The sequence below is a fragment of the Pinus tabuliformis genome, chromosome 5_1 (assembly GCF_031772625.1).
Source record: "Pinus tabuliformis cultivar Carrire ecotype Pingquan chromosome 5_1, CPIR1, whole genome shotgun sequence".
In the NCBI taxonomy this organism is placed as follows: domain Eukaryota; kingdom Viridiplantae; phylum Streptophyta; class Pinopsida; order Pinales; family Pinaceae; genus Pinus; species Pinus tabuliformis.
Window position 1 is genome coordinate 621,093,580 of NC_142305.1, and position 24,755 is coordinate 621,118,334.

The 24,755-nt window shown below is 41.2% G+C and overlaps 1 long non-coding RNA gene across 1 annotated transcript; it reads right to left on the minus strand.

Moving 5' to 3' along the window:
- Nucleotides 1-1,228: 1,228 nt before the first annotated feature.
- LOC149166463 (uncharacterized) lies at nucleotides 1,229-2,133 on the minus strand. Its single transcript, XR_016260424.1, has 3 exons — nucleotides 1,669-2,133; nucleotides 1,515-1,584; nucleotides 1,229-1,420 (listed from the first exon to the last, which is right to left on the minus strand). It is a non-coding gene; the product is annotated as an uncharacterized LOC149166463 (long non-coding RNA).
- Between the last annotated feature and the right edge of the window lie 22,622 nt (nucleotides 2,134-24,755).

Below are 24,755 nucleotides of genomic sequence, written 5' to 3' on the forward strand. Positions count from 1 at the left end.
TTCGTGGGTATTCTTTATAGAAAGTAAAAATCCCATAGGATTACGGCCTTTGATCTTCATTATTAACGTGTGAATACCCACATAATTGGTACACTGCTGAGTGATATGACTTTTCTCCATCATAGCCAAATTTGCCCTATTACGTGTTAATCTCCAAATAAAATCTACGACTACAAATCCCATGCCACTCAACTCACTAACCTAGGTTGGGAAGGGTTGAGTTAATCAGTGAGGCATCAACGGGCTTCCAAGTTTCAACGATGGTAACGTGTGGTTATTTTAGAATGGGCTAGACTGGTTTTAATAAAAATTCGTCCATGTCATTAATTCAAGGCGTGCGATTTATATATGGAGGCATTGAGTGGGAAGGGAAACGCGAGGCGTGGGGAGGGATGGTTCGCATCGTCATTCATTGGAGGCGTGGGATTTATATATGGAGTCATTGAGTGGGGAGGGATTCTACACCTGTACCAAAATAAGAAGAAAAGCAGAGGTGAAAAAAATTCCGTGATTGATTAAAAAAATAGATTATAAATGTGTAAAGAATTTCAGTACACATATTCTCCAGTGAAATTTACACCATTATCACTATTTTCGTACAAACTCATATATCTACTGACTTATTCATGTTGAAAAAAGAAAAGCCGAATAAATTGCAGGTAAAATTAGTTAATATAGGTACCCACCGAAATCCGTCGAGGGTTCCCTGGAATTTGATGTTGATGTTGTCAGAGTGCGTTTGGAGCCACTGTCATTTCTAAGGATGGGATTCGAACACATGCCTTGCAGTTTCCCAGGGACGGATCTGAAAAATAAATGCTAGAGAACCAAACAAAGAAAAAGCAAAAGATCCAATCTATACAGTGTTGAATCCATTCTAGTTATGGAAATAACTATGATCGGATTAAAAGTTTGAATTAGGTGAAGTTAGAAAAAAAAAAAAGGCAGAAGTAAAAGAAATGCCATGATTAATTAAAAAGCAGACTATATACCTAAAGAATTAAAGAATTTCAGTGTATGCGTAGATATTTTCTTGAACATTTTCTAGAATTCTGATTATTTTACAGTTATTAGAGAAAGACATATATTTAGAACTTTTCATGTTAGAAAATAGAAAACCCTGTCATTATATAAACACATATATGTAAACCTTTTCATGTTAGAAAATGGAAAACCATATAAACACATATATTTAGAACTTTTAATGTTAGAAAACGGAAAACCCTGTTATTATATAAACACATATATGCAAACCTTTTCATGTTAGAAAATGGAAAATCCAATAAATTGTAGGTAGGATTGGTTAATAGAGGTACCTACTTGAATCCTTCAAGGGTGACTCTCTGGAATTTGATGTTGCTGCTGGAGCCATCACCGTTTCTTGCACAGTACTTGAACGCCTAATTTGTTTCCCAGGAATCTGAAGATTTGAAAATAAAATGAAAATTAAATTAAACCAAACAAATAAAAACAAAAAATACCCTCACATAATATTATCATTTAAATCTGCTTACAGATGATCATCTAATTCTTCTGGCTTTACTCTCCTCTTATGATTGCTTCTCTGGCATAAGTCCGTCCTTCCTGTTACAAATCAAACTGCTAAGAATTTTCCTTCTCGACTAACCAACTTGTAATAATTAAAGAAGGGAAGAGAAACAAACCGACCTTATTTATTATCATGATAAATAACATATCAATACACAACCGATAAAAATACAGATCTCCATCACCACTGAGACCGGCAGAAACACATCGTGCATCTATTGTCCGCCTCTGAATTTGCTCATCCAAAACTAAAGATATCTCTGTCTCCATCTCTCAGACTCATCACATCAAATGCAAACAGAATGTTCAAACAATAACATAAAAAGACCACAGACTACACATACACGAACAGTCACAAGACAGAACCATGGATACAGATCAAAGAAACATCGCACAACAAACAAAAACAAAGATGAGCGCTCCATAAGACATCACAACCTTGCCTGAGAGACAGAGCAGAGGAGCACAGAGAGTTGAGATTGCGGTGCAAGAAGAGGGGGAGATTGAGACGGAATAAATAGAATAGAAAATGGATTAGCTTTTGTTAACGGTAATGAGCTTTTCTGAATTATATGCAATGTTTGATCCTTCCGACCCTACAGATCATTCCAACCTTTAAAAAAAGCAATCTCCCGAAATTCGAATTATAAGTTCAACAACACACCTACCCTCGCCAGAATTAGCTTTTGTGAATGGTCAAATTCATTCTGCCGTTTGATCCACCGATCGGTCGAGATCCTTCCCCACCGTTAGAAAAGCTACCTCGACACAATTCAAATTTATAGATTCCCCTCCCCTGAATGCACATTCACCTTTTTACAATCCAACGAGCATTCACAATTCCAAACAAAATCTCTTATATTCCGCGGGCTCCATTGAAATTCAGATATCTCTGAATTTCAATTTCTAGCTTCTACCCCAGGTCACGAGGTCGAACCGTGAGACCTTAGGTATCTATCACTGTAAATCATGATCGCAGAGATTCGTAGGTGGAACGCTCCAGTTTGAATGAAGGTTATTCATAGGCATCATTAAAATTGAAGTTTATTTAAGTTTGACATTTTTAAAATGGAAGGTAATTTTAATTTTACATTTTTAACTATTAAACAAGGTTAGAAAACGCAAGTATCTAGTTATCATAATAACACAAGTTTAGAAAAGGCCAATGGGTACAATCATAATCATGATTGTTGATATAGTAACGCTTTGCCATGGGGTACATTTAATGTGAAACTTTGGTTTTGCTTACGTTTAATATCAAACAAGATTGAAAGATTATTTGGATGTGTGTTGTGTTACTTTTATAGACCAGACAAAGTTTAGAATTTCTATTTTATTTTAAAGTTTTAAACAGGGAGGATTATTAGTTTTGTATTTTAATTAATTTTATTAAAATTTAAATTTTGTTAAAAGATTTTAGTTTAAATAGTTTGATGAATCATTTATTTTTTTAATTGATGATGATGATGGTTAATGTCCACTGAGATGATAAATGTATAAGTTTAAATATATATAAATATGTTATAATTGGTTTATTTATGAAATTTACAAAATACTCATATTTAATATAATAGTAATAAGTTTTTCTCTCTCAAAATATAAATAGTAATAAGTTACTAATTCTCATTCCAATTTTAAAAAATAAAAATATTCAAAAGTAAGAAATATAATTGTTATCTAAATTTTTCCTTTTTATTAAATAATTAAAATTAGATTATCATTTTTATTATGATATACTTTTAAATTTAAAATTATAGATATATTTTTATTTTCTCAGAAAATTAAACTATTAATTAATTACAATTTAAAAAAAAAAAATGATATTTACTAGATATTATTATTTTATCTAATCATCCTTACATTATTAAAAATTATATATATATATATAGATAAGGATAATTATTATATTACTAATACAATTATATATAAGATATAAAAGCTTATTATATTTATATATATATATATATTACTATTTTTTTAAAACCTATAATACAACTTAAATAATACTAAGATTATTTTTTTTTTTTAAAAGCATAATTTAATAATTTTATTTTTATTTTTAATATCTTTTTTATTATTTTTCCTCTAAAATTTGATATGAATTTGTTGAAATTGTAAGTTTAAAATGTGTTATGTGAATTATTATGAAGATTTTTTAGGATACAAATTTATTAATCTATTCAAAAATATAATTTAAATAATAAAAAATAAAATATCACAAAACAATTCTGCGATGGGGTACATAGTAATAAACCCAACGCGTGGAGGATGATTCCAGACACTTGGCCGATGATGAGGGGGCTGAAAAACCCGACCTCTCACGGTGACCTTCATACAGGGGATGTTAATGTTGGGCATGTGAACCATCCATCAACCTTAATGGGAGAGGAAGCGAATGAGTGGCGTGGGTATTTGGAAGGTGGTGAACATATGCTTTGGCAAATGTTGTGGCTATTGTGGTGGGTTGATGGTTGAGATTGGAGCTCGGGTTGCAGAGAGCACTCCTGTGTTTGGCATCTTGAATGAGATTGGTGGAAATTCTGCTATCGGTGCCTTTTCCTTAGTGTTGGGGATATTGAATTGGATGCTTTCTTTCCTTGTGGGTGTTTGTTGGCTTCTCGGAGAAGGCTAAGGGTTCGGCTCACTACAACTGAGATGATCGGTCAGCTTATCAGTGGGTGGTCGGGTATTCGAGCTTTTGCGTCTCTTCTAGCACTCTAGGGTTGCTAGTTTTATCCCTTGAGTATCCATATAGGTATCTTGTGGTGGGGAGGGGGCAACTCTCAGGGTGTATGGTTAGATTTCGTCTATGACATGTTGGTGTCTGCAATTCACCGATTAATAATCTCCTTATCGATCTAGGTTCTTTGCGTTCGGTAATTACCATAGTCGAAGCTAATAGTGTCCTCGTCGGTTTGGGGCCTTGGCGTCTGGTAGTTACCATTGTCGAACTAGGTATTGCTCTTGCTAAGGGGTTAGGAGGCCGCCCTAGAGTCATAATTCTGGAGTGGCATTGTCTTTGTGTGCTTGTTTTGTCTTTTCTTGGAGAAGGCAATACTGTTGTGATGCGTCCAGAGCCACGCAACACTCCCTCCCTCCCTCTGACCAAACGAATTTATGCGAGGCCGAGAGGGTGGGGCTCTTATTTGCAAGTGGAAATGGCAGTGGACACATCTTTATCCTCTGGTCAGGGTGGTCGCACCGCTGAAAGAGAGGGTTGGGAAACATCTGGGGGGCGAGGGGGACATTGCAGTTCGATGGCTGGTCGCAGTGGCCGTGGAGGGAGAAACCTATGCACTTCGAAGCAGGGTGGGGAGTCGCGACGAAGGGGAACTGGTAGCCGAGGCACAAAGTAATGACCTGGGCATGGAGGCATGGTGGAACAACATTGTTGTTTGGATACCTGACAAGATTTTATTCAATCTCTGCTGGAATGTTTGGAAACTTCAGAGAGGGTGTGGCAGGAAGAACATGTTGCACTCATTGCCACTTTAAAAAAGATGCATTACTTCTAGTGTCATGTTTGAGAACTAATCATGGTATCTTGGCGTGGCCCGAATTTGATATCAGAGACGGTGGAAAAGCTAGAGTCATGGGTGGCGCACTTTGAGGAGCATGTCCAATGTTCCTTCCACCCTCCTCCTCCTCTAGGAACTACTCTAGACAATCCTGCCTCAATTACTTCAGATCACTGATCATGGTTACAAATGTTTTACTTGTTTTACGTGTTTTCTGGTGCTTTTGGCCTCCTAAATTGTGAACTATGTCTCTAGTTGTTCTTTTGTTTCTTTGTCACATGTTGATCAAAATAGTCAACAAACCTGGCCGAGGTGAGACTATCTGCATTGTGAAACTGATGTATTCCTTTTTTACTGAATGAATAGAACTTTGAATTACACAAAAAAAATATATCACTAAAAATTATATTCAAATTTCAATAAAGAAAGGAAAAATTTAGAAGAACTTTCTCTTTTAAAAATATGTTTAAATATTATCTTAGATGATATGTTTGTATCATATTTTAAAAATGTGATAATTATTTTCTATTAATATTTTCTTTTTGATAAAAGTATTATAATTTTTTGTTAAATTATTGATGTTTGAAAAATCATGGGAAAAAATATCAATCTCTTAAAAATATGAAATTTGATTTTAGATTTTAGGTTTTGAAGTTACTATATATTTTATTAATTTATATATAAAATTATAATTTGAAAAAAATATTAAAATAATTTGTATTTTCGTAAATTGTGTGAGTTTCGCTTTTCTAGAGATTTTTTATTCTCAATCATTACATCAAAGCTCATAATGTCACTTTGGGAATTGAACTTTGGGAGAGGGCTCTAGATAAACTCAATTGGCCTTTATTTTAAATATATTAAATAATAAAAAGAATTAAAAGATTGAAATGTAAATATTTTAGTGCTTAAAAGATTTTAAAATAAGATGGATTTATGTGTGTGTGTGAAGATAGGGTTTCATAAAACGATGGTGCAAGTAATAGTAATAGTAATATCAGCTACGACAATAGAGAGGAAAAACCATGATAACGATTGCATCAACATTAATGACATGAGTGACAATGATGATTGATTCTCCCATTTCATTAGTCATTCATACCTAATACCATGCAATGTGCTCTATGTACCTCTTAGCCAATTCAACTGTGAGAAATGGCAACCCTCAATAGGTAAATCATCGTCATAACAAGTAACCATCATGAAATTCACAATGAGGATGACACCTCTCTACCAAACAAATTATTTCACTATATCGCAGAAGAGGGCTTTTATTTTTGGGAAGTTGTTATGTCATGTACCTCACCATTAAGATGATGGGGTTAATGTCAACCTTGTCAAGTTTGAAGAATATGGGAGAATGGAGGTCTATGTACATGAAGGGTTGAATGTCTTTGGGGCATCTTCATTAGAGAAAGGTAAAATGTGTGGATGATACATGGAAAAGGACATGAGGTTGCTTGAAGGCTTCCTAGTCATGACCACTAATCTACCAAATGCCATGTCTTCCATTAAAACCCAAAAAAAAAGAGATTATATAGCTTTCAGTACCATTTGAATGTGTTGATAAGAATAAACTTTTCTTGCAAATCGTTTGGCAAAACCCTTTCCTTTCTTTGCACTCATTGTAACATTATTTTTAACAAAGGTATTGGCTATGGAGAGGTGTAATATTCCAAATAGAAATTTTATAGAGATAATCAAAGACATGCACAAAAATAACAACACAATAAATTTCTGGAAAACACCCATGAATAGAAAAATGCTCTAAAACACCCAAAATGGCCAATTTTATTATAAATGAACTGTTGGAGTACAGTAAAATTGGAAGGAGCGCACCTGGGCTTTTTCAAGGAAATCTACAAGCTCCAGGTGATCAATCTCTCAATGCTCAACTGCTGCAATAGTTTGACCCTCCATAAATCTACACTGGCCCAATTTTTCTGCATTGCTGGGTGACTTGCCACCTTGATTTGGCCCCTCAAAACCTCCCAGAAAATTCTGTAAATTTGGGGATGTGATCCTTTTCAAAAACCCATAAAAACATAGAAAGGGTTTGCTCTGGGTTTGACCCTCCAAACTCGACCCTAAATAGCTTGACCCTCCTCAAATAACATAATGCTCCACCTGTAGCAGAAAACGATAAATTGTTGCTCCAAAATTCTAGCAATCACTCCATAATCTCCCTCCAAATGAAATCCTAGCAACTCAACCCCTAAATCCTCCAACTAACACTCCACACAACAATCACTCAAGAGAACTAAGTAGGCTTGTGAAAGATGACGCATTAGCAAGCTTCAACAATTTGTACAGTAGTGAGGGACTCCCTTTTTCCTCCCAAAATCTCCCTCCTTTGGCTGGAATCTGACCAAGAACACCCCTGCAGCAATAGAGACCCCAAATTCCAGCACCAATTGTAACGCCTTCTTGGTTGTGCGACGAGCGGGCGCCGAGCGACCGGGCGCGTGTGCACGATGGGCGTGCGACAATGCGATGGGCGGGTGCGACCAACCGAAGTGCGACGGGAGTGCGGAAGAAATGCGACGATCAGTGCGATGATAGGAGAGCGACTTGCGACACTTGCGAAATGAGCGTGGAACGAAAGGTGACTTATACCCAATGATGCGTGGGCGTTCATAGGGGCTGGCCGATGGTACCATGGCGAGTTTGTGGGTGTGCAAGCCACATATTAGGGGGTCGGCTTAACAAGAAACCACCCTTCACCCATGCGTATATATGGATAGCGTTTGGGATCATTTGGACATCAATTCAAACCATTCGAACATAACACATCTACGCAGAGCAAGAGGGAGTGCGCAGTTTTGGTTGGAGAATGCGCATAGCTCATGCACATAGCTTGGAGATTGCGCAGGGCTGCTTCTTGGTTGATGGTTGGCAAGGTGTGCCGTATGTTGGGTGATAAACGTGCAGATTTGTGCAGGGCTTGAGGAGGAGTTCTAGGTGTCTCGGGTGAGCACCCTCCTACCGTGCAAGATTGGCACAAGTGTCGTAAAGGCAGTTCTATGCCTCGATTGTAAATTTGACTAAGTATAGACTTGGAGTTTTGCCAAGTATACTTGATGATTGTATTATTGAAAAACTGATATAATATATTGTCGTGCAGACTTGTTCGGGAGTTTCCCCTCCCCTTTATACTTGTTGCAATTGTTGATGTTCTTGTTATAATTGCTATGGATAATGAACGAGTATGGGCTTCATTGGTATAAAGGATAATTGCATGTTTACTTGGTTGCGAAACACAAGCTAAGTAAAGTTAAAGTGAAAGTAGGCGTAGTCCACGAACATAAGTATTGGTGAAAAGAAAGTGTTCGGTGGTGCCACACCTCGCTATAAGCGGTTGGAAGACTATCGCAGGTGTAGGGGCGTGACAGGTGGTATCAGAGCAGCTGATTCAGGGTATTGAAGGTGTAAGCTGCTACACACCCTCACTGAAGTGAAGGTGGTATCAGAGCTCGGTCTAGAGCCAGTGAGCAGGGTTGCTCGTGACAGTGGAAGGGTACTTGCAGGTGAAAGAGGTTGGTGAAACACTTCCTGATAAGTGTTTCATCAAGGACTTGGGTTGCAGGTGACTTGGTGAGGCTGTTGGATGGTCGAAACTAGACTGCAAAGGAGGAAGAAGCTGTTAGAGATGGCAGCTGAATCTCAGGCTGGGTCTAGTCACGTTGTGAAAGATACTACTATTGGGTTCATTGAAAAGGTGTTGGAAAAAATGGAGGATATGGAGACTTCTTGGGATAAGAAGATGGACTTGTTCACTAAAGAACAAGAGGCCAATTTGAAGACGAAGGAAGAGCTCGATGAACTCCGAACACAACATGATGAACTCCGGACACAGTATGAGTACACTGATCTTATGTGTACACAACTTGAAGTAAGGGTCAAGGAGGTTGAAGAAGCAAGGGATCAAGGTCTTGCAGAGATCGTGAACTTGAAGAAATCTCTTGACGAAGCCAAGGATGAGATAGCGGTGTTGAAGAAGGTCGTGAGGCATAACTCAGGTGGAGGAGTGCCTCATGTGAAGGTCAAGGAACCGGAATCTTATGATGGCACAAGGAATGCAAAGACTCTTGGCAACTTTCTATGGGACATGGAGCAATACTTGGAACGATTGGGTCTATCTCACGATGAGACGAAGGTCAAGGTAGCTGCTCAGTTCTTAACAAAGGATGCTAAGATGTGGTGGCGAAGGAGGTTGGATCAGATTGCCAATGGTAGTGCTGATGACATTACTTCATGGGATGACATGAAGAAGGCTTTGCAGACTCATTTCAGTCCTCAGGATGAAACATGGGTAGCAAGGACGAAGATTAAGTACATAAAGAGACCAGGAGCCTACAAGCATATCAGCGAGAGTTTGCAAGTGCAGCTCTGGAACTTCCTGACATGGCGGAGAGGGAGAAGGTGTTCAACTTCATTATTGGATTGAAACCTTGGGCACACAATGAAGTGAAGAGGCAGAAGATTAGGACACTTGAAGAAGCTTTTGCTGCTGTTGATAGGTTGGTGGAGCATTATGATGAGACTTCTGATGATAGGAAGAAGAATTTCGATAAACCGAAAGATAAGGAGAAGGATGATGCTTCGAAATCGGAGGATAGTTCGAAGTCGAAGAAAGCCTTGAAGTGTTGGATATGTGCTGGACCACACACGGTGAAGAATTGTCCTTCTAAACCAAAGGTGGCTGCTATTGCACAATCTGATGCGAAGAATGAAGGTGCTTCTGTGGGGATGATGCAGATACTTGGTGCTTCTGCTACTACGGAGGTGGTCTCTAGGAGAGATCCTGAGAGGAACAAATTGGAGTATGTTTGAATGAAGGTTGGAGGTGCTGATGTGCTCACTATGGTGGATAGTGGGGCTTCTCACAACTTCATGGGTGAAGATACTGCGAGAAGGATTGGGCTGAAATTTGTACCAGCAAAGGCACAAATGAAGACAGTGAATTCTCCTCCTATTGAGATTCTTGGTATAGCTGAGAGGGTGGACACTACACTTGGTGAATGGACAGGGAAGGTGGACTTCACTATAGTGCGGATTGATGACTATGAAGCTGTATTGGGGATGGAATTCATGAAACAATTTGATGCTATGATTGTTCCACATTTGAAGAAGCTCTACATTTATGATGGAAGGGAAGATGTACCCATTGGTGTGCCAACCATTGGTGTGACAAGGCCTAATTGTAAATTGGGAGTGATGCAAATGGAGGATAAGAAGAGAATGGGAGACATGAGTAAACGATTGTCTACTGTTGAGGCAAAGCTTACCAAGCAGTCATTGGTCATTAGATCACTTTCAGATAGCATCTTGGATTTGTCAAGAAGGCTAGAGTTGGTTGAGGATGATGATGATGATGGGGAGGTATATGTGAGGCCGGATGTCCAGGGGGAAGACCGGGTTGCTTATCTACAAAAGATGGAGATTGAGGATCCTGACAGATGGATTGAGTTGATTAGTGAGGGAGAGCCTTCAGGCTCTACTCCCTCTACATCTTCTTAGATGGACAAGAAGGTGGGGCTCATTGTTAGCTGCTCATGGCAGTGAGTCCTTAAAGCAGTTGAGCAGGTATGATGGTGCAAGGATGACTTGGCATCAAGCATCATGACATGTTGCAGATGAGATGAAGGCTACTTCATGGACCTGAGCATGGTTTATTCTTGATGAGTTCAGGATGTGGCAGATGTTTTGAGGAAAAACCGATGGTGGCATGAGGATGTTCACTCTCATTGTTTGAGCGTGACAGTTGGACTGATCACCCGACTAGTTCAAACATGGGATCGTGAAGTGTATAGAGGTATGTTGACATTATGTTGGAGTATCATGGCAGCAGTTCACATAGGACACATGATGGAGAAAGGTGTTCTCACGGAACACTTGACAGATTGATGGATGAGATGTTGGCACATGGTTGAGGTGTGTTAACACTTGTTGACATATCATGGGCAGTTTTGCACATGGTGGAGGTGATGCACATGATGGAGATGACACATTGTTGCAGTAGACATGTAGCTTGAGTTGGGGGGACCAGCCTTCCGTGGTGGAGAGCTGCATAGATAGATTATGGCAGGTGATCGGTGATCATGGACATCTATGACATACATTGGTATGGACTATCTTGGTAGCAGTTGGTTGCTGAGATGAGACATGGTGGAGATGGAGTCCTACATATGTTGCAGAGATGTTTGCCATATGTGAGGAGAGTTGACATCATGGATATTGATGCTTGGAGGACGGTATGTTATCGAGGACGACAACGACTTCAGGTGGAGGAGGATGTAACGCCTTCTTGGTTGTGCGACGGGCGGGCGTCGGGCGACCGGGCGCGTGTGCACTATGGGCGTGCGACAATGCGACGGGTGGGTGCGACCAACCGAAGTGCGACGGGAGTGCGGAAGAAATGCGACGATAAGTGTGACGATAGGAGAGTGACTTGCGACACTTGCGAAATGAGCGTGGAACGGAAGGTGACTTATACCCGATGATGCGTGGGCGTTCATAGGGGCTGGCCGACGGTACCATGGCGAGTTTGTGGGTGTGTAAGCCACATATTAGGGGGTCGGCTTAACAAGCAACCAACCTTCACCCATGCGTATATATGGATAGCGTTTGGGATCATTTGGACATCAATTCGAACCATTCGAACATAACACATCTACGCAGAGCAAGAGGGAGTGCACAGTTTTGGTTGAAGAATGCGCATAGCTTGGAGATTGTGCAGGGCTGCTTCTTGGTTGATGGTTGGCAAGGTGTGCCGTATGTTGGGTGATAAACGTGTAGATTTGTGCAGGGCTTGAGGAGGAGTTCTAGGTGTCTCATGTGAGCACCCTCCTACCGTGCAAGATTGGCACGGGTGTCGTAAAGGCAGTTCTATGCCTCGATTGTAAATTTGACTAAGTATAGACTTGGATTTTTTCCAAGTATACTTGATGATTGTATTATTGAAAAATTGATATAATATATTGTCGGGCAGACTTGTTCGGGAGTTGCCCCTCCCCTTTATACTTGTTGCAATTGTTGATGTTCTTGTTATAATTGCTATGGATAACGAATGAGTATGGGCTTCATTGGTATAAAGGATAATTGCATGTTTACTTGGTTTCGAAACACAAGCTAAGTAAAGTTAAAGTGAAAGTAGGCGTAGTCCACGAACATAAGTATTGGTGAAAAGAAAGTGTTCGGTGGTGCCGCACCTCGCTATAAGCGGTTGGAAGACTACTGCAGGTGTAGGGGCGTGACACCAATCCTCCCAATGAATTCATGGCCTCTCCCTCTACGTCCCAGTTAAGCCAAAATAGCACGTACCTGTGTGATGCTCCTCTCCAATCCTCCACAACAAGAGAAAATCCTTCCTAGGGTGGCACTCGAAGTCCCCCGAAGGAAGGTTAAGCTTCACTCCTTGGGAAGTTCTTGTGTTAAGAAGCACTTGTAGCTCAGCTAAACAACTGGAGTGACAATCAGTTATCAAAATGTCAAAAGGTCCCAAATGATGCTTCTCTTCTCCTATTTATACTTACTGGCCTTGAGTCTCATGTGGGTCCCATATCCAATTTCGACCTCACTTAGGAAAATCAAATTTATTACCATGGGTGCGTATTATTTGTGGGTAAGTGGCCCCCACATAACACTAAGATGTTCATCGACCCACTTTTCCTAAGTTTTCTTCACCAAAAATTGCCTTAGCCCAAAAATGACAAAATTGACAAAAAAAATGGTCTCACTTTATGAAAATAACTAGGAAGGGACATTACAGTCCTCCCCTCCCGCATGTTGCTTGCCCCCAAGAAACTGCAAATTCAGATGCTACAAAAATTGTTCACTCTCCCACGTAGCATCCTCCTCCGGAAAATCCCTCCATTTGACCAAATTCTCCTTGATCACCCTGTTCCTCAACCTCCTCCCTTAGGTCTCCAATATGAACTCTAGTGTCAAAACCAAATGCCCCTCATCATCTAATGGAGGCAACTCAGTCGTTGTTGTAACCTGCTGCCCCAATGCCTTTTTCAAGCATGATACATGGAACACATTAGGGATCCGGCTCTTTGAAGGTAGCTCCAACTCATAAGCCACCTCTCCAACCCTCCTGACCACCTTGTACGCCCATAAAACTAATCCAAGGGATAAAAAAAAGTGCTCAAAATTGAAAGTGTGTGATAGAGCTCGAAACCTGAATGACTGGATAGATCTCGATGATCTGAATCCAACGCAACTCGTTTCACTCAAAACTGATTTCGTATGACCATGATATCACGTTCTGATTGATTTGGCAAACAACTAAAAATTTTAAGTTTTGGGTTGTAGCTACACCCAACCAATAGTCCGCACACTGACTGGGCAGATGACTGTGTTTATGAGGACCTATGGTTGGATGAAACTTGTCTCATTCTTATTCGTTGTGTTTGGTGTGATTTCATTAGTTGAGTGTAGGACTAATGAGGGAGAGCCACATGGGCCAATCGGTGGCTACCATGTGGCTTCCTTTTATTTAGCAAAATTTGGTTTATGGCCAGATTGGACCTCCATGGGATTCGAACAACAGACCTCTCAAGTGGCAACATGGTGCTCCACCATCGCGCCACAAGTGTTTCTTAATAACTATGGCAGATGGGTACTATATAAAGTTTAATGGTGACGCGCTTGGGGAAAGGGTCAGGCTAAGCCCTAGCCCCTGGCCACCCCAGTGCCCACGAGACCGCAGTTGGAAGGAACAAGGCGCTAGGCCTTAGTCCGACACCTAAGAGTCAACCTCATGGTCACATGACCCTATACATGACCATGAGCACAAATGAGGAGGGGCCAACCGCAAGGCCACATGACGGGCCATAGAATAGGAGCACGCGTGGAGTAAGGGGGCTAGCCCCAGGTCACCAGGACCCAATGTGACCAGGAGCGCGGAAAAACCAAAGGGTGCGGAGTTAGCCCATGGAATCTCTGCTCCCAATGTGGTCGCATGCGCCAATGTGACCAAAATATTCAGAACTGCGGGCTTAATGGGCGGATTAATGGTCCTACAATTTCGCCTGTTGGGCAGGATTGTAGGCTAGATTTTTGCACTGGTTTGGTTTTGGGGCACTCAAGCTAGATTTGGGTCAAATTGTAGGATGACTAGCTAAGGAATTTGGAAAAACTTGTAACAGGCATAACTTACTCATTTTTTGGCAAAATGAGGTGCAAAAAGAACCTGTATGGGGGTTTTTGACAGTTCTGGATCAATTGGAGACATTAATTCTATTGTTTGAGCATTGTAAAGCCACGTAAGCACACTTTTTAGCACTTAATGAAAGAGGCCCTGCATTGGAAGATGGACCAGGAGATGTAGCCCAAGAGAGTGGTGAACTCCTTTATCATGTTTTTGTTATGTGTTTCAGATATGGTTATTTGTCTTTGTTTGGCTATAAAATTTGGTTAAAAAACACTTGTTTATGTCTTTAGTAAATTGGTCCATTGCACAAAACACATATAAATTTTACTTGCAATTTGTTCAAATCTTTAAGTTTTCAATTACAATTCATTTTGGTATCAAATCACAGGTTATTGTGAAGGTTTGATTTGTTTGCAAGTGTTTTTATGATGCTTGCAAGGTTGAATCTTAAAAGAGGAGAATGAGAACTTGTGGAGCTAATATCTAAAATTGTTTCAAGGAGAACAAACGCACCTCAACCTTCAATAGTCATGGCACAGAAGAAGGTCCTGAAGGGATGTTTGAAGATGAAAAATCTTTCAAAAAATCATTCTTTGAGATGTTTGAAATGGTAAAGGTTCTTTGTGAAGAGAGAAATCCAAGGTTATATGGAGAGTGCTCAAAACCTCCAAAAGGATATGGAGGAAAAGGAGACAATCCTCCAAAAGGGAATGGATGGAATGGTGAAAAACCACCACCCTCACCTCCATCATCCTCATCCTCATCTTCTACTTCTTATACCCTTTCACAAACACCTCCAAATTCTCCAAAAGGACGTGGTAAAAATCCTTTGTTAAAGCTTGATATTAAGTTTGAATTTCTTATGTACAATGGAGAGGTAGATGCTGAGAAATTAGATAATTGGGTTCATCAAATTGAAGTGTATTGCAGGATACAAAGAATCAAGGATGATGAGACCAAAATTCAACTTGCTTCTCTTAGATTGGAAGGTGCATCACTTATTTGGTGGGAAGCCAAAAGTCAAGAGGGCATGAAGTAAAATGGTAAGGCTTTATCCTCTTGGGATGATTTTTTTGTTGCAATTAAAAGGCAATTTTATCCATTAGCATACATGCAAAAAGCTATCATGGATTGGAAAAACTTTAGGCAAGATAAGGGGCAAAATGTGCAATCTTATACTCAAGAATTTAGGAAAAGAGATTTGATTTTGGGTATAGAGTTGTCCTCTCAAGATACTTTGCTCAAATACATTGGAGGATTGCATATTTACTTGAGACATACCATTCTCATGTTTAACCCTACAAAACTAGATGAAGTTTGTGTACAGGCAACTCATTTAGAGGCAAGAGGGAAAAATGTTTCTAAAGAAAATAGTGAGAAGTCCTTCACGTATGGAGAAAAGGGAAAATGGAAATTTAAAGGCAAGGATAAGAAAAATGTTGCAGTCAAGAAAGAAGGAGAAAATATCACATGTTAGCATTGTTCTAAAGAAGGCCATGATGAATACCACTGTTGGAAACTTCATCCTAAGATGAGACCCAAAAATTTTAATAACAAGAAGAAAGAAAAGATTGCTGCAACTACACAACAAGATTTAGGTTCTAATTCCAGGGATGAAATAAAGATCACAACCATGGGTTTGAAAGGTAAGGACATTGCAAGTACTTGTTCTTCAAATTTTCTCAATGATACTCAATATGAAAAACTAGAATAGAGCTTTTCCACATTAGAGTCATTTCAAAACATACCAAGATATAGACATTGTTTGATAGTGGTTCACAAGAAAATCTTATCTCAGAAGACATTGTCAAGAAGTTGAAAGTAGAAATCATTCCTCGTCCTAAACCTTATCCTTTAGGTTGGGTATGTGAGAATGCAAAATTGGAGATGACAAGGAAATGTATATTTAGATTTGCAATCACAACAAACTTTCTTGATGAGGTTGATCTCGATGTAGTTCTGCTTGATATATGTGGTATTGTTTTGGGAATTCCATATCTTTATGATAGGAGAGATACTTTTCATCACCATGAGAACAAATACCATTTGTTCAATAATGGGATTGAGTACATTGTTAGAGTGCATAACAAGAAATTGATTTTATCTCTTATGAATGTTGGACAAATGAAGAGGATTGTTAATGCTAGTCAGAATTTTGCATTGTTAATATTCAAGCACAAAGATGTTGAGGAACCTAAATCCTTTCAAGCATATGAATCAAGTTTGAAATTTGATTTCATTGAGATTTCTAATTCATGTGATAAGATGTTTCAGGAGTCTAACAAGTTTCCTCCTAAGATAGGTAAACAAAATGAAGTGCAATTGCAGCAGGATGTTTCATTGTTGAACATTGGTATGAACAAGCCAATGTTAAAGCATGCAAAGGTCAAAATAAAATGCAAAGGCTATTTGACAAAGAGGAAATTGGTTCTAAAATATCTTCTTGTGGGTTTCATAATGTTGTGGCTTTGAAGAAGGATGGTGCATGGCAATAGTGATCACATTTGATGGAGAGTCAAACCAAGTACAACGCTAGACATGTGAAACATCGTTATGGAGACAATGTTCAAGGTGAAGTGAATTTGAAATTGAATAAGTTTCCTTTAATTGAAGACCGAGGAGGGAATGTTCAGATTCCTTCAAGGGTAGTTTTCTTTTTTGAAAATCTTGGGAAACTGCGGTAAGATGTCATTTTAACAATAAGACAAGGACTCCAAAATCAGGGAAAGTAATGTACTTTCATGAAAAGATCAAAGCGACAAATCCAAGCAAAGGTAAGTGGATTAAGATTGGAAGGGATAGAGAACTGTACCCTCATCAAATTTTTGATTGAAAATGAGCTTTTGGAGGTCGAAAAGCTTCCACTGGGGAGTGATCCAAGGGATAAAAAAAGTGCCCAAAATTTAAAGTGTGCAACAAAGCTCAAAACCTGAATGATTGGATATATCTCAGTGATATGAATCCAACACAAATCATTTCACTCAAAACTGATATCGTATTCTCCCGATATCGTGTTCTAATCGATTTGGTAAACAACTAAAATTTTTAAGTTTTGGGTTGCAAGTACACCCAGTCAGCAGTCCATACACTGATTGGGCATTTGACTGGGCAGGTGATTGTGTTTATGAGGACCTATGGCTAGATGACAATTGTCTCATTCTTATTGGTTGTGTTTTATGTGATTTCATTGGTTGAGTGATGGACCAATGAGGGAGAGCTGCGTGGGCCAATCTGTGGCTGCCACGTGGCTTCCTCTTATTTGGAAAAATTTGGTTTATGGCCAGATCGGGACTCCATGGGATTCGAACAATAGACCTCTAGAGTGGATGCATGACGCTCCACCACCAAGCCACAAGTGTTTCGTAATAGCTATGGTAGATGGGTCCTATATAAAGATTAATGGTGGTGCATTTGGGGGAAAGGTTAGGCTAAGCCCTAGCCCTTGGCCACCCTAGTGCCCATGGGACTGTAGGCGAAGGGGAAAAGGAGCTAGGCCTTAGCCCATCCCATGACCACCGCACCCAAGGCATATCATCGTCGGAGCCCAGCTCTCAAGTCCTGAGGCGTAAGAAAAGGGGCCACCCCTATGGTCACATGACCCTATACATTACCATGGGCGCGGAAATGAGGAGGGGTCAACCCCAAGTCCACATGAAGGGCCATAGAACTAGGAGCGCATGCGGAGTAAGGGGGCCAGCCCTAGGTCACCACGACCGAATGTGACCAAGAGTGCGGAAAAACCAAAGGGCGCGGAGTTAGGCCCTAGAATCTTGGCCCCCAATGCGGTCGCATGCGCCAACGTGACTGAAATTTTGAAAACTCGGGGCTTAATGCACAGATTAATGGTCCTACAATTTCACCCATCGAGAGGGATTGTAGGCCATATTTATGCATCGGTTCCAGGTTTGGGGCACTCAAGCCAGATTTGGGTCGATTTGTAGGATGACTAGTCAAGGAATTTGGGAAAAACTTGTAACATGCATAACTTACTTAATTTTTGGAAAAATGAGGTGCAGAAAGAACCTGTATGGGGGTTTTTTACAGTTCTGGATCCATTAAAGACATCAATTATGTTTTTTGAGCATTGTAAATCCATGTAAACACACTTTTGACCACTTAATGAAAGAGGCCCTGCATTAGAAGCTAGACCAGGGGATGTAGCCCAGGAGGGGGGGTGAACCCCTTTATCATGTTTTGTGTTATGTGTTTCAAATATGGTTATTTGTCTCTCTTTGGATGTAAAATTTGGTTAAAACTCACTTGTTTATGTGTTTAGTAAATTGATCCATTGCACAAAATACATATAAATTTTACTTGCAATTTGTTCAAATCTTCATGTTTTCAGTTACAGATCAAAAACCGGGTCAATGTTGTTTTTCCCACTTCTACTTAAGTGAATATTGTCTATATGGTTGCAAGCATAGGTAGACCATGTCCCCTACCTCAAATTGTCTCTCCAGCCTGTGTTTATCAGCATACATCTTTTGTTGGTTTCGAGCCACCTGCAAATTGTTCTTGAGAGCTCAGAGAATTTCCTCGCTCTCTTAAACCCAATCCTTTCCCCCTAGGGCCCTTCTATCTCGAAAAATCATGTCAGAAAAAGAGAGTGTATAATATCCATAAAGTGCTCGAAAAGGAGACATATCGATCAACATGTGATAAGTGGCGTTGTAGCAGAATTCTCCTAGATGAATCCACTTGATCCATGCTCTTTGTTAGACCATCACATAGTTTCGTAGGTACCCCTCCAACCACTTGTTCACGATCTCGATCTTCCCATCTGTCTGGGGGTGATAGCTAGTGTTGGGTGTAAGCTCTGTCCCCACCAACCAGAACAACTCTTGCCAGAAATCCCCCATAAACTTGTTTTCCCCATCATTAACAATGGTCTTGGGAAGGGCATGTAATCGAAAGACCTCCTGAAATAATAACTCGACCACTTGGGAGGTTGAAGATCTCGATGAGATGGTGAAGAAATGGGAAAACTTGGTCAATCTATCGACCACCACATAAATGAAATCTCACCCTTGTGCAGCTGGGAGCCCCGTGATAAAGTCCATGGACACCCTCTCCCACTTCCTCTCCGGAATGGGAAGTGCCTGTAATAAACCAGAGGGATGTGACAACTCCACCTTGTTCCTCTGACAGTCTATGCACTCCTGCATGTGCCTCAACACCTCTCCCTTAAGCCCCTACCATGAGAATCTCTCTCTAATAGCACGATATGTCTTATGGAAGCCCAAGTGTCCTGCTAAGGGGCAATCATGGGATGCCTACATAATCCTATCCTTAAGCTAAGATCCTGGCACCAAATATATCTTGTAGTAGATCACATCATCCATCACATGAAATCTATTATTTCTGTGTGTGCCGTCTAAAATCTCGCAAGCCTGCTTGCCTTTGGAGTACTCAACCAAAAGTTGAGCCTTCCATTCATGAGTAACGTCCATCAAAGATAATGTTGTGGGTCTCCATGAAAGTGCATCTGCTACCACGTTGTGCTTCCCCTTGACATACTCAATATCAAAGTCATAGGCTTGGATTTTGTTGACCCATTTATGTTATCGCTTCTCCAATGACTACTGCTCCAACATGAATCTAAGACTTTTGTCAGTCTTCGCTTTGAAATGGTTTCCCACCAGATAACAACTGAACTTGGCTAGTGCATGCATCAAGGCCAACATCTCTTTGTCATATACTGGGTACAATCACTCGTTGGGTTGGATCTTACTACTCTTAAATGCAATAGAGTGACCCCCCACATCAACGCATCCCCGACTCCCTCCCCGTTAGCATCACACTCCAACACAAAAGGTCATGTGAATTCTGGTAAATCTAATATGGGAAAATTACTCATCACCTTCTTGAGGCACTCAAAGGCCTCCTGTGCCACCTATGTCCACTCAAAAGTCGCCCTCTTTGTCAAATTGGTGAGATGTGTTGCAAGTTATGAAAATCCCCTCACGAATCTCCTGTAGTATGTGCAAATGCCCACGAACCCTCTAAGCTCGGTCGCGTTCTTGGGTGTGGGCCAATCCAAAATGGTCCTGATATTTTCCTGGTGTACCTTCACTCCATCCTCCCCAATCACATGTCCCATGTACAACATCTCTTTAAGTCCAAATTCACACTTGGACATCTTTGCATATAGCTGTTACTACTCAAGTATGTGTGGCACTACCTCCAAATGTTGAAGGTGCTCCACCCAAGTCTGGCTATAAATGAGTATGTCATCAAAGAAAACATGGACAAAGCGCCTCAACTACCCACGAAACGTGTGGTTCATACATGATTGAAAAGTAGCTGGAGCGTTGGTTAGCCCAAAGGGAATCACCAAGAACTCAAAATGTCGATTGTGGAAACGAAAGGCAGTCTTAGGGATGCCTTGCTCCCTCACTTAGATTTGATGATACCCTGAGCACAGATCTATCTTATAGAAGTATTTTTCCCCTCTAAGCTCATCCATCAACTTGCCAATGCGTAAGATGAGATATCATTTCTTCCGTGTCTTCTTATTGAGGGACCTGTAGTCAATGCACATGTGCAACATCCCATCCTTCTTCTTCACCAGCACCACAAAAGAAGCGAAGGGACTCGAACTAGGCCTAATGTGACCTAACCTCAACAACTCCTGGATGGCCCTCTCTATCTCGTCCTGGTAGGCCTTTGGGTGCCTATACAGGGTGGTGATGACTGTGTTCACCCCATCCTCCAACTCAATAGTGTGCTCAAACCCACGATCTGGTGGTCTACTTGGTGGGATCTCCAAAAAAAACCCCTGGTGCCTCTTCAATAAGTCCAATATATTTGGGTGCACAGGCTGTTTCAGAGCCCCTGTCTCTGAGCTCCTCAACTCAACTGCCCACTCTATGTCTCCAAGTCGTAGATTGGCCTCCATTAGGTGAGTTGAAACTATCTGGGGTGGATAAGAGTGCATTCCCCTCAATAGTAATAGCTTCCCATCTAGCACCATAAAATCCATCTCTAACTTCTCCCAGTCAATGGTGACCCTCCCCAATGAATACAACCACCGGACACCCAACACCACGTTGGTGTCTGGGACATCAACTACAAAGAAGTGATCAGTGAGCAAGTAGTTCCCGATATTCAAAGTCAACTTAGGAATATACTTTGTGCACTGCATGGTTCGGTCTCCTGGCACTAGTACATAGAACCCCTCGAATGTATCTGTCTGAATGCCCCTATGCTCCACCATCTAGGCATCAACAAATTTATGGGTGGCCCCACTTTTTGCTAGGACTGAAACTCGTTGCCCCTGTATGGTCCCCTAGATTCTAAGTATCAAATACTTCGGCACTACCCAAAGTGAAGCAAGGAATCCCTCTAATGGGGAAAATGGTCCTCATCTAGGTGGTGGTGGTGGCCCTCCGGATGACTGTCCTCCCTCATCTCCTTGCTCGGCTCCCATCTCAAAATCCTCATATGGATTGTTGTATGAATACACCTCAATGAAATGGGCCTTTCCCTTGGTGCACTTGTGCCCAGGTGCCCAAGGCTCCTAGCACACAAAGCACAACCTCCTCCTCCTTAGGTCTCTCTGGGTCTCATCATCCATCTGGCCACGTCCTCCATCCCTTTGAGGTGGCCTAGTGTCTCGGTTCCCCTGTGGGGCTGCAGGTCTAGTGTGAGTGAAATCCCAGGTCTTGGGAACTGCATTAATCATATCCCTGGTCCTAGAGATAGCATCGAGAAGTTATGTGGGTTTGTAATCCCTCACTCAACCACACAAGGGATCAATAAGCCCCTCCACAAATAGCAAATCATCTGGGCCTCTAAGATGTCTGTCACCATCACCACCAGTCTCTAGAACTCCGTAATGTAAGTCTCAACACTGCCAGTTTGTCTCAAATGGGCTAACTCCCTGAAATGAAACTCTGAGTGTTTCCTCTCAAATATCTCCAGCGACCTCCAGGTGAACTCTATGTAAGTGGTGATATGGATGTGTCCCAAAGTGATTAGACCATGATACCACCACTCCTAGGCATCCCCTTCCAAATTAAGAGTAGAAGACTGTAACATTGACTTCCCTCATGGGGTTCATGTGGAAATATGTGTCTAGCTTTTAAATCCATGCCTGTTGAGCATGGAATCCCCCCATGGCATATTTTGGGGCTCAAAGCCCAAAATTTGAGTTGATATTGTTGTAAATCTCTGCAAATTGCGGGCACGAAATGTATGTTAGATTCATAGGGCTATCCGCCCTAGTTTTGAATGTAATGTCGGCCTACCCATGGTCCATGGACCATGGGATTGTATAAATAGAGTTAAGCTCTAAGTGTAAAAGGGAGAGAAGGAAGAGCGAAGTAGGAGATAGAAGCACAGAGCAAGTATCTAAGTGTGTCTTGGGTTGTAAATAGGCTATGCAGTTACGTGCATAGAGGCCTAGTAGAGTCTGCAGCTGAGTGCGCGGACCCCTGCAGCTGAGTGTGTAGGGCGGAATAGAGTCTGTAACCGAAGGGAGAGAATAATAAAGAGAAGTTTTATCTGAATTCCGCGTATTTGTTCTTGAGTTATTACATGTTTGATATCAATTGCTAATGTACTGTTTATTTACTGCGCGCACTTGTATGAATGATTTATATTGCTAAGTATACTTTACACATGCAAGTAAGCTAAGTTAATCAACTAATATCGGGTTACTAGTAAGGATTTGGGGAAAAACGTTGTTCGCCCCCCCGAGTAGGGCTACGCGAAGGCAACATCACAGGTTGCAGGGAACGGGTAAGTGCGCGTAGCGACGTGCGTGCAACAGACCACTTGAAACCATCAGACATCTCCAGGGTGCAGAAACCTGGTTCTATCACCCTCCCATACTACTTTGGGTGAGACCTCAGTCTGCGCTCCGCGGACTGTTGCCAAAAATGCCAGTAGTACCAGGATTTGTTTGGCTAAATCACCTCTGAACCTGGGTCAGGCCCCAACAAGCCAACAAATGGTTTCGTTGCTAGGATTGGGATTTGCATAAGGGATGTCTGATGTCGTGTCACTGGAATCCGACGAAGAAAGAAATTGAAGGGTGGTTGGACAGAAAAATTCACGAGTTTGTGGTGCAGGAAAACAAGAATCCACGAGTATCAAAGGAACAATGGTTAGAGCGCTACTTATATATGGAAATCCATGAAATTTTCTTTGCATCCTTCCCCTCTGAGTTGTATGAGTGGATTGTGAAGCTAGCAGACAGTCAGGGAAGGTGTAGGCTCGACAAACCGATTGTGTGGACTCCAGAATTGGTGCGCAAACTAGAATCATCGGAAGATAAGATCGCGCGCGCTGTGGACCATTGGCTCGATCAAATTATAGGAGGGTTTATCACCGAGTTCACGGAAGACACGACAATCAGCTTCAGCGAGGCATAACAACTCTTCCTCAAAGGACCGCGAGGTAAGTACATTAAATCTTTAAACACTTGGATTAAAATGCTATTGTGTGAAAAGTGGGTTATGCGAATAAATTGATGTTTGGGGCTACGCGAAGTGGGAGGATCTATAGGAATGAAGGTAGCACAGAAATAGAAACTAGATCCTTGATTTCGCCTTGACGAGAAAGTGAGGAATATCTCGCGAAAGTTTCACCAAGAAGTGCAATCAGTTTGATAAGGCAACGAATTCCGTGCATACCACCTCCACCTACACCACCACTAGTCTCACCATCTTCACCTCCATCTCCGCCCACACCACCTCCGCCACCACCATAGTTCAATATGGAAAGCGCGATAAAATTTTCGGTATTCAAAGGAGTAGGAAACGAAGTTTCGGACCAATTTTGGTTTGTGGTAAAAGTTGTATGGGAAGCACAAGGAGTCGTAGATGACAATATAAAGAAGGCAACACTAGTAAGCGCGTTGCAAGATCGCGCACTAACATGGTACATTAAGCATTCTAATGACCATCCAAACGTGGGGATCGAAAATATCCAGGTTGTGCTGAACAGGGAATTTAGTAGGCCAAAATCAGAGACACAATTGATTATCAGGTTTAAGAAAATCATGATGCTTCCAGGCGAGACCCCATGGGATCTGGATCAGAGACTAAAGAGTATGATTCGCGAATCCAACATGACCTTGACAGATGGACAACACCGCGCATGGTTTGTAGCGTCACTAACGCCACATTTAAGGACGACACTGTCACAACAGAATTTATCCACCAAGGCCGAATCTCTGGAGATTGCAATGAGACTGCACGAGACCCTAATACAAGATCATGGCCTGGGAGTCCGACAAATCCACACGAAACTGCAAAATTTGTGTCCGGAAATGCAGAGTTTGAAAAAGGACAGGACAACTCACCTAGAAGCGCGCAAGGAAGGATGGTGCATAAAATGCAAAAGCCAGGGGCATGACAAGGACCATTGTCCAATCTTCGCGAACTACCTAGCGGCAGGAGGGCCAATGCCATTAAGATAAGAAGCACAAGCAGGGTTGAGCATGGCACCTGCATTATGGTGCACGTTTTGTCAGATAGGAGGAAAACATGCTACAGATAGTTGTCATATATTATAGAAGTATA